This window comes from Sapajus apella, unplaced genomic scaffold (genome assembly GCF_009761245.1).
Source record: "Sapajus apella isolate SASKATOON/1434 unplaced genomic scaffold, GSC_monkey_1.0 scaffold56, whole genome shotgun sequence".
In the NCBI taxonomy this organism is placed as follows: Eukaryota; Metazoa; Chordata; class Mammalia; order Primates; family Cebidae; genus Sapajus; species Sapajus apella.
The window spans coordinates 5701593-5714260 of record NW_022436996.1 but is presented as its reverse complement, the minus strand read 5'-3'; positions in this window follow the sequence as shown (position 1 = coordinate 5714260).

Below are 12668 nucleotides of genomic sequence, written 5' to 3'. Positions count from 1 at the left end.
CTAATAATTCTTTAAAATGCGTTAGTCTCTTAAATTATGTAGAAAACAAAATGTGGAGTTACAAAACAAAGTTGTAATCATACTAGCTTTTAGACTAATAATTGTTATTCTTTCAATGTATTAGTCTATGCTCTAATCTTCATTTTTTTCCTTCTGCTGTTTGGGCTTACTTTGATCTTTTTCTACTTCCTTGAGGTTTAACTTTAGGTTGCTTATTTGAGATAGTCTTCTTTTTGATGTAGGTGTTTCTTACTATAAAATTCCCTCTCAGAATTGCTTTTGCTGCATCCCATAAATTTCTGTATGTTGCATTTTTATTTTAGCTTGTCTCAAAATATTTTTACATTTCTCTTTTAATTTCTTGCTTGACCCTTTGGTTTTTCAGAAGCAAGCTGTTTAATTGCCATGTATTTTTGAGTTTTCCAATATTTCTCCTGTTATTGATTTCTCTTAAATTGTGTAGAGAACAGACTGTTGTTACAACAAAACTAGCTTTTTAAATTGTCTGTGTGCTTACCATTGTTGGAATCTTTATTTTTTCTTGAACTCCTGACCTCATTATCCACTCGCCTCAGTCTTCTAAAGTGCTGGGTCTACAGGTATGAGCCATCATGTCTGGCATTATTTTTTCAAATATATTTGAGTTACTGTCTAGTTTTCATTTCACCCTGTAGGACTCTGTTAGAGTATTTCTTGTAGGGCAGATATAGTGGTTATGAACCCCTCAGCTTTTGTTCATCTGTGGATATCTTAATTTTTCCCTCACTTTTGAAAACACAGTTTTGCTGGATATAGGATTCTTGGTCGATAAGTTTTTTTTTTTAAACACTTTGCAGGTGTTGGCTCACTGCCTCATGACTTCCAAAGTTTCTCATGGTAAATCTATTGTTAATCTTATTGACAGTCACTTATATGTGATGAGTTTTCTGTCTCTTGCTGTTTTTGAGACTGTTTTTAAACATTTGATTATATTGTATGGGTCTTTTTGAGTTTTCCTTACTTGAAATTTGTTGAGCTTCTTGAATGTTTACATTCATGTCTTCTATCAAGTTTGGGAAATTTTCAGTGATTGTTTAAAAAATCTTTTCTCTTCTCCTTTCTCTCTCTCTTCTCCTTCTGCTATTCCCACAATACAATGCATGTGATGGTTCCCACAGTGAAGTCTTACATGTACCTTTGGCTCTGTTTGCTTTTATCCAACTATTTTTTCTTTCTATATCTCAGACTTGATAATTACCATTGTCCTATTTTCAAGTTCTCTGATTCTTTATTCTCCCTGCTCAAATCTGACTTTGAATCCCTGTCTAGGGATTTAAATTTTAAATTTTATTTATTGTACTTTTCAGCTCTAGGTTTTTGTTTGTTTGTTTTTAAGCTTTCTTTCTCTTTATTGGTATTTCCATTTTGTTCAGACATCATTTTCTCGACTTCCTATGTCTTCCTTTACTTCTTCAAACATCTCTAAGATGGTTATTTAAAACTTTTTGTCTAGCAGATCAGTCATCAGATATTTTTCAGGGACAGTTTCTGCTGGATAATTTTTTCATTTGAATGTGCCATGCTTTGCTGTTTCTTCATATGCTTTACAGTTTTTTATTGTGTTGAAGTCTGGACATTTGAATCTAATAATGTGGGAGCTCTGGAAAGCAGATTCTCCTCCTTCTTTAGAGTTTGCTGGTTTTGTTATTATTTTTGTTTGTTGTTTTCATTTTTTGACTATTGTAGTCTGTCTGTGTGCCAAGGGTCAGCCTAAAGTATAAACTTAAAGTTTTCTTAGGTCTTTTCTGAGCCTACATCTTTCTCTGGGCATGTGAAGACAGTTTCTATGTTTTCCTGCATATGTGGATGCTTTTGAATGTCCTGTTCTTTAATGGTTGGCTCTTACAGGGGAATAAGAAAAACATTAATCAAGGGAAAAAGGGCACTGGCTGTTTAAATTCCCTGGAAGTCACTTCAGTCAGAGGGAGAGGGGCTAGGAACACCAGCGTGGGGAGGTAAAACAACAATGGCTGCTAGACCCTCTGACTGTACCTCTGTGATCAGAAATAGTAATTAGTGATCAGAGCACAGATCTCTGATATTTGGAGGGCAGGGTGCTTCTTGCCCACCCACACACGGTGTGCAAGCTCCTCTAAGAACACATGGCCAACTGCCTGCCATGGGGTAGGGGGCAAATGATGGGTAACTGCTAGTATACTAAGAGCTGAAATTGACCAAAATATGGGCAATTTACCATCCAACCCTTCCCCTGTAGCCTCCAAGGGGAGCCTCAAAGTGATTCCCGATCTCTAAGATAGTTACACGAGACAGATTCTTCCATTGCAATTGTTGTCTAGGTGAGGAGATGAATTCCTGGTGCTTCTTACTTCATCATCTTCCCAGAATCCCCAAGAGCCTTTTGATGGAAGCTGCCCTGAACATGAGAACTACAGAATGAGGAGCTTACGCATGGTTGAAGACATTATGCTAACACTAGTGAGAAGACATAAAGTAACAGGGCTTCTAACTTGCCTATCAGATCTATGCACTAAAATAAATGGTAGTTTTAAAGTGTTCTCTTGGCTGGGGGAGGGCACTACATTTCTAAACATATGGCAAAAAAATGGTGTTACCTTTTAAAAACTCTAAGAATTATCTTAAGAAGCAATTTAAGCTAAATTAGCTTTAATAGGTTAACTTTTGACCAAAAATGGTAATAGTTTACCTTAAAACTGGACTTATAATGACTTTGGCTACTTCTAAATATTAAATTTTCCCTCCAAGCTTGAGGACATAGCACCTGGAAAGATGCTAAAGATAAAAAATTCTGAAGTGGATTGATGGCTCTTCTGAAAGAGAAGTTTAAAAACTGATGTATGCTGCAGTAGCATCAGACACATGTGCAGAGTCTTTCAGAGGGCTTACCCTGAATTGACCAAAACTCAGTTATGTGAATGCAAGTATCAGTCAAGCTAATTTACTATCACATGTTCCATATGGATTCAGCAGGCAACTGATGCAAACATTTTGTTTAAGCCTGCTGTGAAAACTGGGTTGAATTCAATGAGTGAAGCATAAATTTAGGAGTAAGATAGGTGGATATCTAAATATTTCCATTTGACCTATATTTTTCTTATGAAGTCCATTTAGATCTTTTTATTATTAAATTACTTTAGTGAATTCTTCAGGTCAGAGCAGCACAACTGTATGAAAAGTGTTCTAATTTGTAGGCCTATTTCTGTGCTTTCTTTACTGTTCCTTCCTCTATACTCAACCAGGTATAAACTACACTTCTTATAGGGTATGCTAACTTTTTATGTGAAATTCAACTCAAACATTTATTCTTGAGCATCTTCTAAGGGCCAGAAGACCATGACTCCTATTTCATGCTTTGCCACTTCCAATTGGGAGTAATTATTTACTTTTCATAAGGTTTACCTCTGTAAAATTGGATCATGTCCTAATTATTTCCTGGCATTATTAGGATTAATTGCTCATTAAAGTTCCTTGTATGTTTTAAACAGTATGTGAATAAGGTATATTATTGTTACTGTTATTATTTTTTGCCATTACCACCTCCTTCATTACTCATCTAGTAGCAACTCACTTCATATGTACTCAGAATATCCAGAAAAAAAAAAACACTGATTCCAGCTTTGACAACTGTAAGATGATCCCAGTGTCCTGCCAGGTCCTTCCGTATTTTTCCACTACAGAAAACACGATGTGAGTGATTTAGCCATTAAAAACAAAACGAGAAACATCCGAGCTGGCGCCTTGCTGTGTTGTTGGCAAACGCTGTGCTTTCCTGCCCTGCTTCTCTGCGTGTGGCTACATCGCCCTTTTTCTTTCCGTCACATTATGATTCCAGTGTTTGGGCAGGTCATCTTAATTGGGGGACATTCAACCTGCAAGCTGAGTCAGTGTGGATTTGCTTTCCCTCAGTATCCATCTTTCAGTTCAATTATTTAGCAGTAAGAATATCAATAATGAACATTATGGGGAGGACTTGGCAATCTACTGACAGTGTTAAGACCTTCAGAAGCTAGATGCCACCCCTTTGTTGGCTCTTAAATCTTGCTTTGGTACATTCCCTGTCCAGTCTCCTGAGTGAGTGCTGACACTGAGTGCTGACATGGAATTACTAGCACTGCACCTCACCAGTGACTAAGGAGTGTCATTTTAAATAAAAAAGCCAGCAGGGCACGGTGGCTCACGCCTGTAATCCCAGCACTTTGGGAAGCTGAGGCGGGCAGATCAGTACTTTGGGACCAGTCTGACCAACATGGCAAAACCCCGTCTCTACTAAAAATACAAAAATTAGCCAGGCATCATGGCGGGTGTGTGTAATCCCAGCTACCCAAGAGGCTGAGGCAGGAGAATCACTTGAATCCAGGAGGCGGAGGTTGCAGTGAGCCAAGATTGCACCACTGCACTCCAGTCTGGTGACAGATTGAGACTCTGTCTGAAAAAATAAAATAAAATAAAAATAAAAAACTGAAAAAGCCAGGCAAACTTTCCAAACTGCAACCTCTGTCCTGCTTGGCCATCTGTCTTCCTCTGCCCACACCCAACTCTTCTCACTCTGCACCTAATGGTTTCTCATCTGGTTGGAAGTTGGCCCTCGACAGCTCTCACGCATGGTTACCTGTGGAGCCAGCTTTCTGCACTGCTGATGAAACATCATGAGCAGCTGTATCCACAGGGAAGCTGGCTCTCTCCGGCCTGGACTCACTCTCAGTGCGGTGCTGATATTCTACTCCCCGTTCACAAAGGTGCTGGCTTCACAAGTCCAGTTTTAAATTTTTACAAAACCTGTAACTCATGAAGATTTTCCTGCCCACAATGCTGGAAGTCCCTTGTGATTGTAATTGGAAAGTTTCAATATTGGTGATGCAAATATTAGGGGATTGTAAGCAATACATAAGTAAGTTATTACATGTAAATGGCTTGAAACAGCACCTGACCTGTGGTAAGCACTACGGGTGTATGTAATGTACCATGGTTTGCATCTGGAATCAACACTAATGGGGGATCTCTGCAATCACAACACAGGTGGACAGATTCCACACACTCCCCATCTAAAGCCCGTCAGACCAGATGTGGTTTGAGTAAAAGTCTTTTCCTCGCTATCTTTTTATGGTGCCTATGCCACATATAGTGTTACATCCTCAGAAGCATCCCATTACTAAACCTGTTACCATTTTCTCAGAGCAATATATGAATATTTATGATTAGTGGGGAAAATGTAGACTATAAATCACCTTATTTTAGTTCAGATCAAAATGCTGCCAAAAAGTTATGAAAACAAATTTCTCAGAATTTCTTGTGTTTTGGAATTGTGAATATGGGATTATGGACCTGTATTAGTCAAGGTTCTCTGTTGGGGTCATCACCTGTGGGGGTCGGTCCTGCAGACCCTGACTCAATGATGGATAAATAAATTCACTCACACACAGAATACAGTGAATGAGTGGGCTGGGGTGTCCAGGCCACTACCAGATACTTGAGGAGAGCGCTGTAAAGAGATAGCAGCTACTGGCCCCCTACATCCTGGCTTCTCTGGCCTTTATTCAATACACATTAAATGAAAAAAGCTTTTAGTCAACACCATTAGAGTGGAGAGATTAAAGGACAGTTTCTGAGGCCTAAAGTAAACACCATTAGTGGGTAATATCCCTGGTTGACCTCCTGCACTGAAAGAGCCTCTCCCACTGGAATGATTAAAGGTTAGCTTATAGGACCACATGAGTAAACAAGTTATTCAGATAAACTGCCCCACATTTCCTAGCTATTTGCTTTTCTTATCAACTAAAGGTAAAGGAGATAAGGCTGCTTTCAGCTGAAACTTCTACTAAAACTATGCAAACTTTTCAGCCTTACAAGAATGTTTATGACTATATAACTTTCTCTAATATTTTTCCTAAATATTTTTGCCACTACCCTGACTGAACTCCCACAGTTCTCCAGAGAAATATCACATGCACAGACACACACACACACACACACACACACACACACACGATAGGAATTGAGTCATGTTATTGTGGAGCTAAGAAGTCCCACAATCTGCTTTCTGCAAACTGGAGAACCCTGCCAGGTATGGTGGCTCATGCCTGTAATCCCAGCACTTTGGAAGACTGAGGCCAGCAGATTGCTTGAGTCCAGGAGTTTGTCACCAGCCTGGGCCATATGGCAAAACACTGTCTCTACTAAAAATACAAAAATTAGCTGGGCACAGTGGTGCACACCTGTAGTCCCAGCAACTTGAGAGAGGGTATCCTGCTGAGGCGGGAGCATCACTTGAGCATGGGTGGCCAAGGTTGCAGTGAGCCAAGATTGTGCCACTGCACCCCAGCCTGTGCAACAGAGACAGGCCCCGCCTCAAAACCAACCAACCAAACAAACAAAAATACCTGGAGAACCAGAAAAGCCAGTGGTGTAGCTCAGTTTGAGTCTGAAGGCTTGAGAGCAGGAGTGCCGGTGTCTGAGGGCAGGAGAAGATGGATGTCCCAGGTCCAGAAGAGAGAGCAAATTCACACTTCTGCTGCCTTTTGGTTCTATTTGGGCATTTGAGGGATGGGTTGGTGCCCACCCATGTCGGTGAGGGGAGATCTCCCTTACACAGTCTGCTAATTCCAATGCTAATCTCTTCTGCAAACACCTTCACAGGCACATTGGAAATAACGTCTTACCAGCTACCTGGCCACTCTTTCGTCCAGTCAGGCTAATGCTTAAAATTTACCATTATAAGACCTGTGTTAGTGTCACTGGTCTGCAGAAGAGGAACCTGAAGCAACCAGAGGTACCAAACCTCGCCCACAGTCAGAGCAGGATTTTGGTTGCAGGCAGAGTGGTCCCAGGCTTCTGCTCGTACCTAATGTGCAGCGGAGGCTGAGTCAAACATCTACATTGATTGAGACCTGTCTCAGATGCTGTGTTGATATGGAGCTCAACTAGGGCTTATGCCTTTGTTGTTTTCTTTGTACTGAACATGGAATTGTGGAGATATTGAGATTGTTTATGGAGTGACTGTGTGTTGAAGGAGAGCAACCTTTAGGGGACCCTTGAATTTGACTTTTTAATTTGGGACAGAGGCAACCTCAGCTTTGTCCTTACTTGTGATTCTTTTCCTCTTTCTCTGTCTTCTTCCCAGTTTTTCTCGTCACGTGACTGTGCCCTGACTGCCACTTTGTGTCCTACTCAGATCCCCTGATCTGCCCCAGAGGCCCAGGGAAGGGTCCTGCGTGACAAAGACTCCATGTGCCTCTGCCTCTGCTGCATGTGAGCAGGGTGGGCTAGAAGTGTTGGAGAGTTAATGCCCTTGAACAAGTCTCAACCTGTGAGGAGGGGAGATGATGGCCAAATGTGCAGCCTTGCCCCTCAATAGGAAAGTTCAGAAGGGCGTTGGGTCCTCATCTCACAGAAATAAACCACTTATGAATGCGTCGTCACTGCCTTTGCTGTCTTCTCTGTCTCACTCCCCAGCTCCTAGTAGGTGTGGTATGCTGTGACCATGGGTCATCAAATGCCGTATGACTGGAGCTGCCCGTCAGGAACCGGGCCTTGTCGGATCCACCGACTCCTAAGGTTCAGCAGGCACCACCACTACAGGACCACTTTCTTCCTTCCCAGCAATAAAGGATACTCTTTGTCATCTTTCCTTACCTCTGCAGTAAAACCACCTCATGCCTGTTGATGGGTAATTGTCAGGGATCCACCTGGGACCATTCTATTGAATTTCAAAGGCAAGCTTTGCTGATAATTTTTTCCCCAATCTCACCGTGAAAGGATGCTCCACTGCAGTGGTGATGGTTGTTCCTGTGTGGGAGTAATTTTGTTTTCTCTCCTTTTTCATCAGTGTATTTTATACATACAGCAAAATGATGTTTTGCAATATTAATTTATGACTCATTCCCTTTGCATCCCACAATTTCCCCTTATATATTCACCCATATAAGCTGGGAGCAGTCTTAATATTTCATGTCAAGGAAGTAAGTGTATGGGAGAGTTTAAGGTAAAGTGGTGTGTACAACCCATCCTCCCTGCCTAGAGCTTAAAACAATTTGGGGCAAATTAGACAAACCTTGCAGAAGCAGGGGGAGGGACCAGTACTGAGACCAAAACTGCCTTTTGGCTCCTGATACTCAGAATTTCTGCTACAGTGGTAACCAGAGCCCAGAGGGCGCTGCATGGAGCCTCCAGGAGGATGGGACTGACTTTCTGAAGATGCCAGTGGCTCGTGTACAGCAGGGAGGCAGGACCGAGGGCCCTGGGGACACCTCGGGAGCAAGCTGTGTGGGCTGGTGGCTGAGGACAGATTCTCCCCCACAAATGCCTGGGCACTTTGGAGATGGGAAAATCCTAATCAGATCAGTCTTCTGGTGGAATGGGGACCTCAGTAAGTAATGAAGCTGGTCGACAAAAGAAATACTGTTGTTGCTGTTGTTTTGCTCTCTTGAATTTTGGGGCTGAGAATCACTGCTACCACAGAAGGTAACCAAGTCTAGAATCAACAAACATACTTGCGAAGTGCTTATAACATGGATAGAGTACAGCCCTTTGAATCTAGGCCAACTCTTTTTCAAGACAATACCAATAATACTCTTGGAAAATAGATGGTAAGAGAAGTTGTCTTCTCAAAATTCCTGTTGAATTAGGAAATGCCAGTTAGCCTCTGATGCCACTGTGAAAAGAAAATAAGACTTGGAATTTCCATTCACTCTGCCAAAAGAAAAACTTAAGCTGAAAGCTGAGTCATGCGAAAAAACTGCCTTGCCTTTTTGTTCTGAAGCAAAGAGCTACAAATAAAAAGTTAAATATCTCTACAAGTAGCTACTATATGTTCACCTTATCTTGTGTAAAGTGCTGATGTACTGAGTGTGAGAAGATGAATGCATACGGTTCCTCTACCTGTTCTTTTCTTTTTTTTGCATTGTATGGATTCAGTAATGTAACCATATCTTCCCTCTTTCCTCTCCAGCCTGCTTTGCCCCATTGGTTACTGAAGTTCTCAAAATCATCTTTAAAGAAAGGCAATGAGCTCCCTGTCAGGCATGTCTTTAACCTTGTCAAAATAAACTACATTGATTGAGACCTGTCTCAGATGCCTTTTGGTTTCCAGCACCAAGTTGAAGAATACTTTGATGGGCTAGCCAGATCCTGGATGGACACTTGGTGATCAAAAAGGAGAAGAGAGAGGGAGAAAGAGAGCAGGTGCAGCCTTGTTAGCCTTGGCTGATAAGATTAGATTATCTACAGATTTCAGGAGAGGCTTATTGTGCTGTTCAAGACCCTTATGCTGGACTCTGAGTTTCTGAGAGTGGAAACTATTCCTAGAGAGTGAAGGTGAATCCAGTAGCTCCAACTCAAACTCTGCTGTCCATCCAGGATAAGCAAGGGCCATCACAGCAGCTTCAAGGCATGGCTGATGCATCGTCGGGTTTTGGGAAGACAAATGAGTCATTTCTGCAGACTCTGAGACAAAGCAAAAACATGCTGGAGCCCCTCCAGATGGGCCTACCCCTCAATAGAGACCAGATACAGTAGACTTGTGCCTTGGAGAATTGCAGACTTCAAAAGAGATGGGCTCTTTGAAGCCTTGGTATGGGACCATTTCTAAAGTCACCACTAAAAGATTACACAAGCTCACATGTTCAGTATTTTAGTTTTTCTTTGAGGCAATATGACTGTTTTATGATAGATTCATCCCCCAAAAACCACACTCCTAGTAATGCCAAATCCAAGGTGTATTGGAGACATAGTAGGACAAGCATGGAGATGGGATGGGTGCAAACATCACAGGAGACAGAGGAATGAGAGAATGGAGTCCATTTGGTTTTGCAAGAGTCAGCATTTGCTTTTATCCAAAAGACAAGTCATAACAAGTCCTGGAAAGGATGTGGAGAAAGGGGAACTCTTGTACACAGTTGGTGAGAATGTCAGTTACTACAACCACTATGGAGCAGAGTTTGGAGGTTCCTCCAGAACTAATAATGGAGCTACCGTAGGATCTAGCAATCCCACTGCTGGGTGTATACCAGGAAAATAGCAGGGGAAAGAAGGGAAAACAGCATATTGAAGAGTGTCTGCCCTCCCATGTTTATTGCAGCACTGTTCACAATAGCCAACATTTGGAAGAGTGTCCATCAACAGATGAATGGATAAAGAAAATGTGGTACATGTACACAATGGAGTACTAGTCAGCCATAAAAAGAATGACAGCCTGTTATTTGGAATGACATGGATGGAACTAGAGGTCATCATGTTAAGTGAAATCAGCCAGACACAGGAAAACATTGCATGTTGTCACTTATTTGTAGGATGTAAAATCCAGAACAATTGAATTCATGGAGATAGAGAGAAAAATAATGGTTACTAGAGCGGGGAAGGGCAGAGCGGAATGTTGGGGATATGGGGATGGTTACATGAGTACAAAAAAAATTAGGAAGAATGAATAAAACTAGTATTTGATAGCACCACAGGGTGACTGTAGTCAAAATAATTTACTTACACATTTAAAAATAACTAAAAGAGTATAATTGAATTCTTTGTAACACAAAGGATAAATGCTTGAGGGGATGAATATCCCATTCTCCATGATGCATGCCCATAGCAAGTATCTCATATATCGCATAAACATGTGCACATACTATGTACCCACAACACTTAAAAACTAAAAATTAAAAAAAAAAAGTTGGCATTCATTCCACTGCAGGTTCCCAAGAACAGAGGAGCCTTCCCTACTTCCTGGCAGGGAGGCCAAGACATAGCATGTGGCAGAAACAGCACTCCTGTGGTAAAAGAGTTAACCCACTCACAAGGGTGGGCCCTCATGGACCAAAGCCTCACCTCTCCACACCGCCACAATGGCAACCAAGTTTCCAGCACATGAACCTGGAGGGACCACATTGAAATCAGAGCAGAGGGTCACATGACTGACAGGAAGGTGCCCATGACCGTCTTAGGATGCAACATGACTTGAATGAAAGGGTTCAGAGATGTGCGAAGATAACTGGGGGAAGCAGATGACTTGATGGCTGTCTGTATCCTCAGAGCTCGCCATGTAGTTGGAGGGCAATCAACAATGCCCCTCGTGTGGAAAGAGGACTGCGTCAGATAAAGAACTCCGCCTTTATAATGAGATGTCAATGTCCTCTAGGTCTTTCAGTTGCTTCTGGGTGAAGTGGCAATGGTCAGTTTCCCAACAGCATCACTTAGTAGGCCAATTTCAGGTTGATCTGAGTTCTTACCTTTACATTTTTATTCATTTATTTTTTTGACAGAGTCTCTCACTCTGTCACCCAGTCTGGAGTGCAGTGGCACGATCTTGGTTCACTGCAACCTCCACCTCCCAGGTTCAAGCCACGTTCCTGCCTCAGCCTCCTGAATAACTGGGATTATAGATGTCCGCCACCACGTCCAGCTAATTTTTTGTATTTTTAGCAGAGATTGGGTTTCACTGTGTTGGCCAGGCTGGTCTCCAACTCCTGACCTTGTGATCTGCCCATCTGAGCCTCCCAATGTGCTGGGATTACAACTGTGGGTCACTTTGCCCAGCCCTGATCTGAGTTCTATTTCTGCCCTAGTCAAACTGGCACCTCTGTGTTTTATTTTTACCTTAAAAGAGTGACAGACGGTACTCAAGTTTTAGAAATATTGCTGAATACATTATTTACACTTTGAAGATTCACTATGCAAACCAGCTTACTGAAGCTTGGAGTGTTTTTAACATAGGGAAGTTACTTTAGCTTTATTGAATATTATCATTCCAAATGTATATAGACTCAGAACACATTTGTATTAGGGCAGATTGTTAATTTTATCAGGACCAATTTCTCCAGTAGCACTGGATTAGGTAAATCCTAAGTCCTCAAATTCATTCAATTCTATCCACAATCAGGCGCACAAGTCAATCTAATCTTCTCTACCTCTGCTTTTCCAAATAAATCATTAGATGGGGGAAAGGATTGTCTTATCTTCCTGCAACTCCCCCGTCACCATCTTTTTGCACATGTGTCAGGCCCCCGGATCATTCCTAGGCCTTTATTCATGCTGTGACTCTCCTAGGAATCCCTCTCCACATTATTGCCTAGGTTTTAATGTATGCATTAAGCCCTATACTCTCTGAAGCCTTTCCTAATTCTTTCATTATTTTGTTAATAATCATGGCTAACAGTGAACATTTGCTATGCATCATAAACTCTAACGAAAGCCTGTTTTATGCATTATTTCACATAGTTATTAGTATTCAGTGATAGTGGGTATGTGACTAACTCTCTAGATCTCAGCCTCCTGATCTGCAAAATGAGCATAAAAATCCTTACCTGAGACAGCACACCTGGTGAGCAGCAGGGCTATGATTCGAACTCACTGCTGTCCGACTCCCGAGCCTGCCTTCTTAAACACTATGCTATACCTTGTCTCTCAAAATTCATTCTCATATTCCTGTAAAGTATGCCTTCCTGTAAAGGTTTTATTAGACCAGTTTTAGAATTTAGTTATTTATCATCTCTTAACATTCACTGCTTTATAAATGTCTTCTTTTTAATTAAGTTGTAAATTTAGAGCATAAGTTAAGACTATACAGATCTCTAAGAAAACGTGTTTTCTTCTAGGTACTTGGGGACAGTGATAGCTGCCTAAATCCACCTCACCACAATACAGAGACCACACAAGGGAAGAACCTA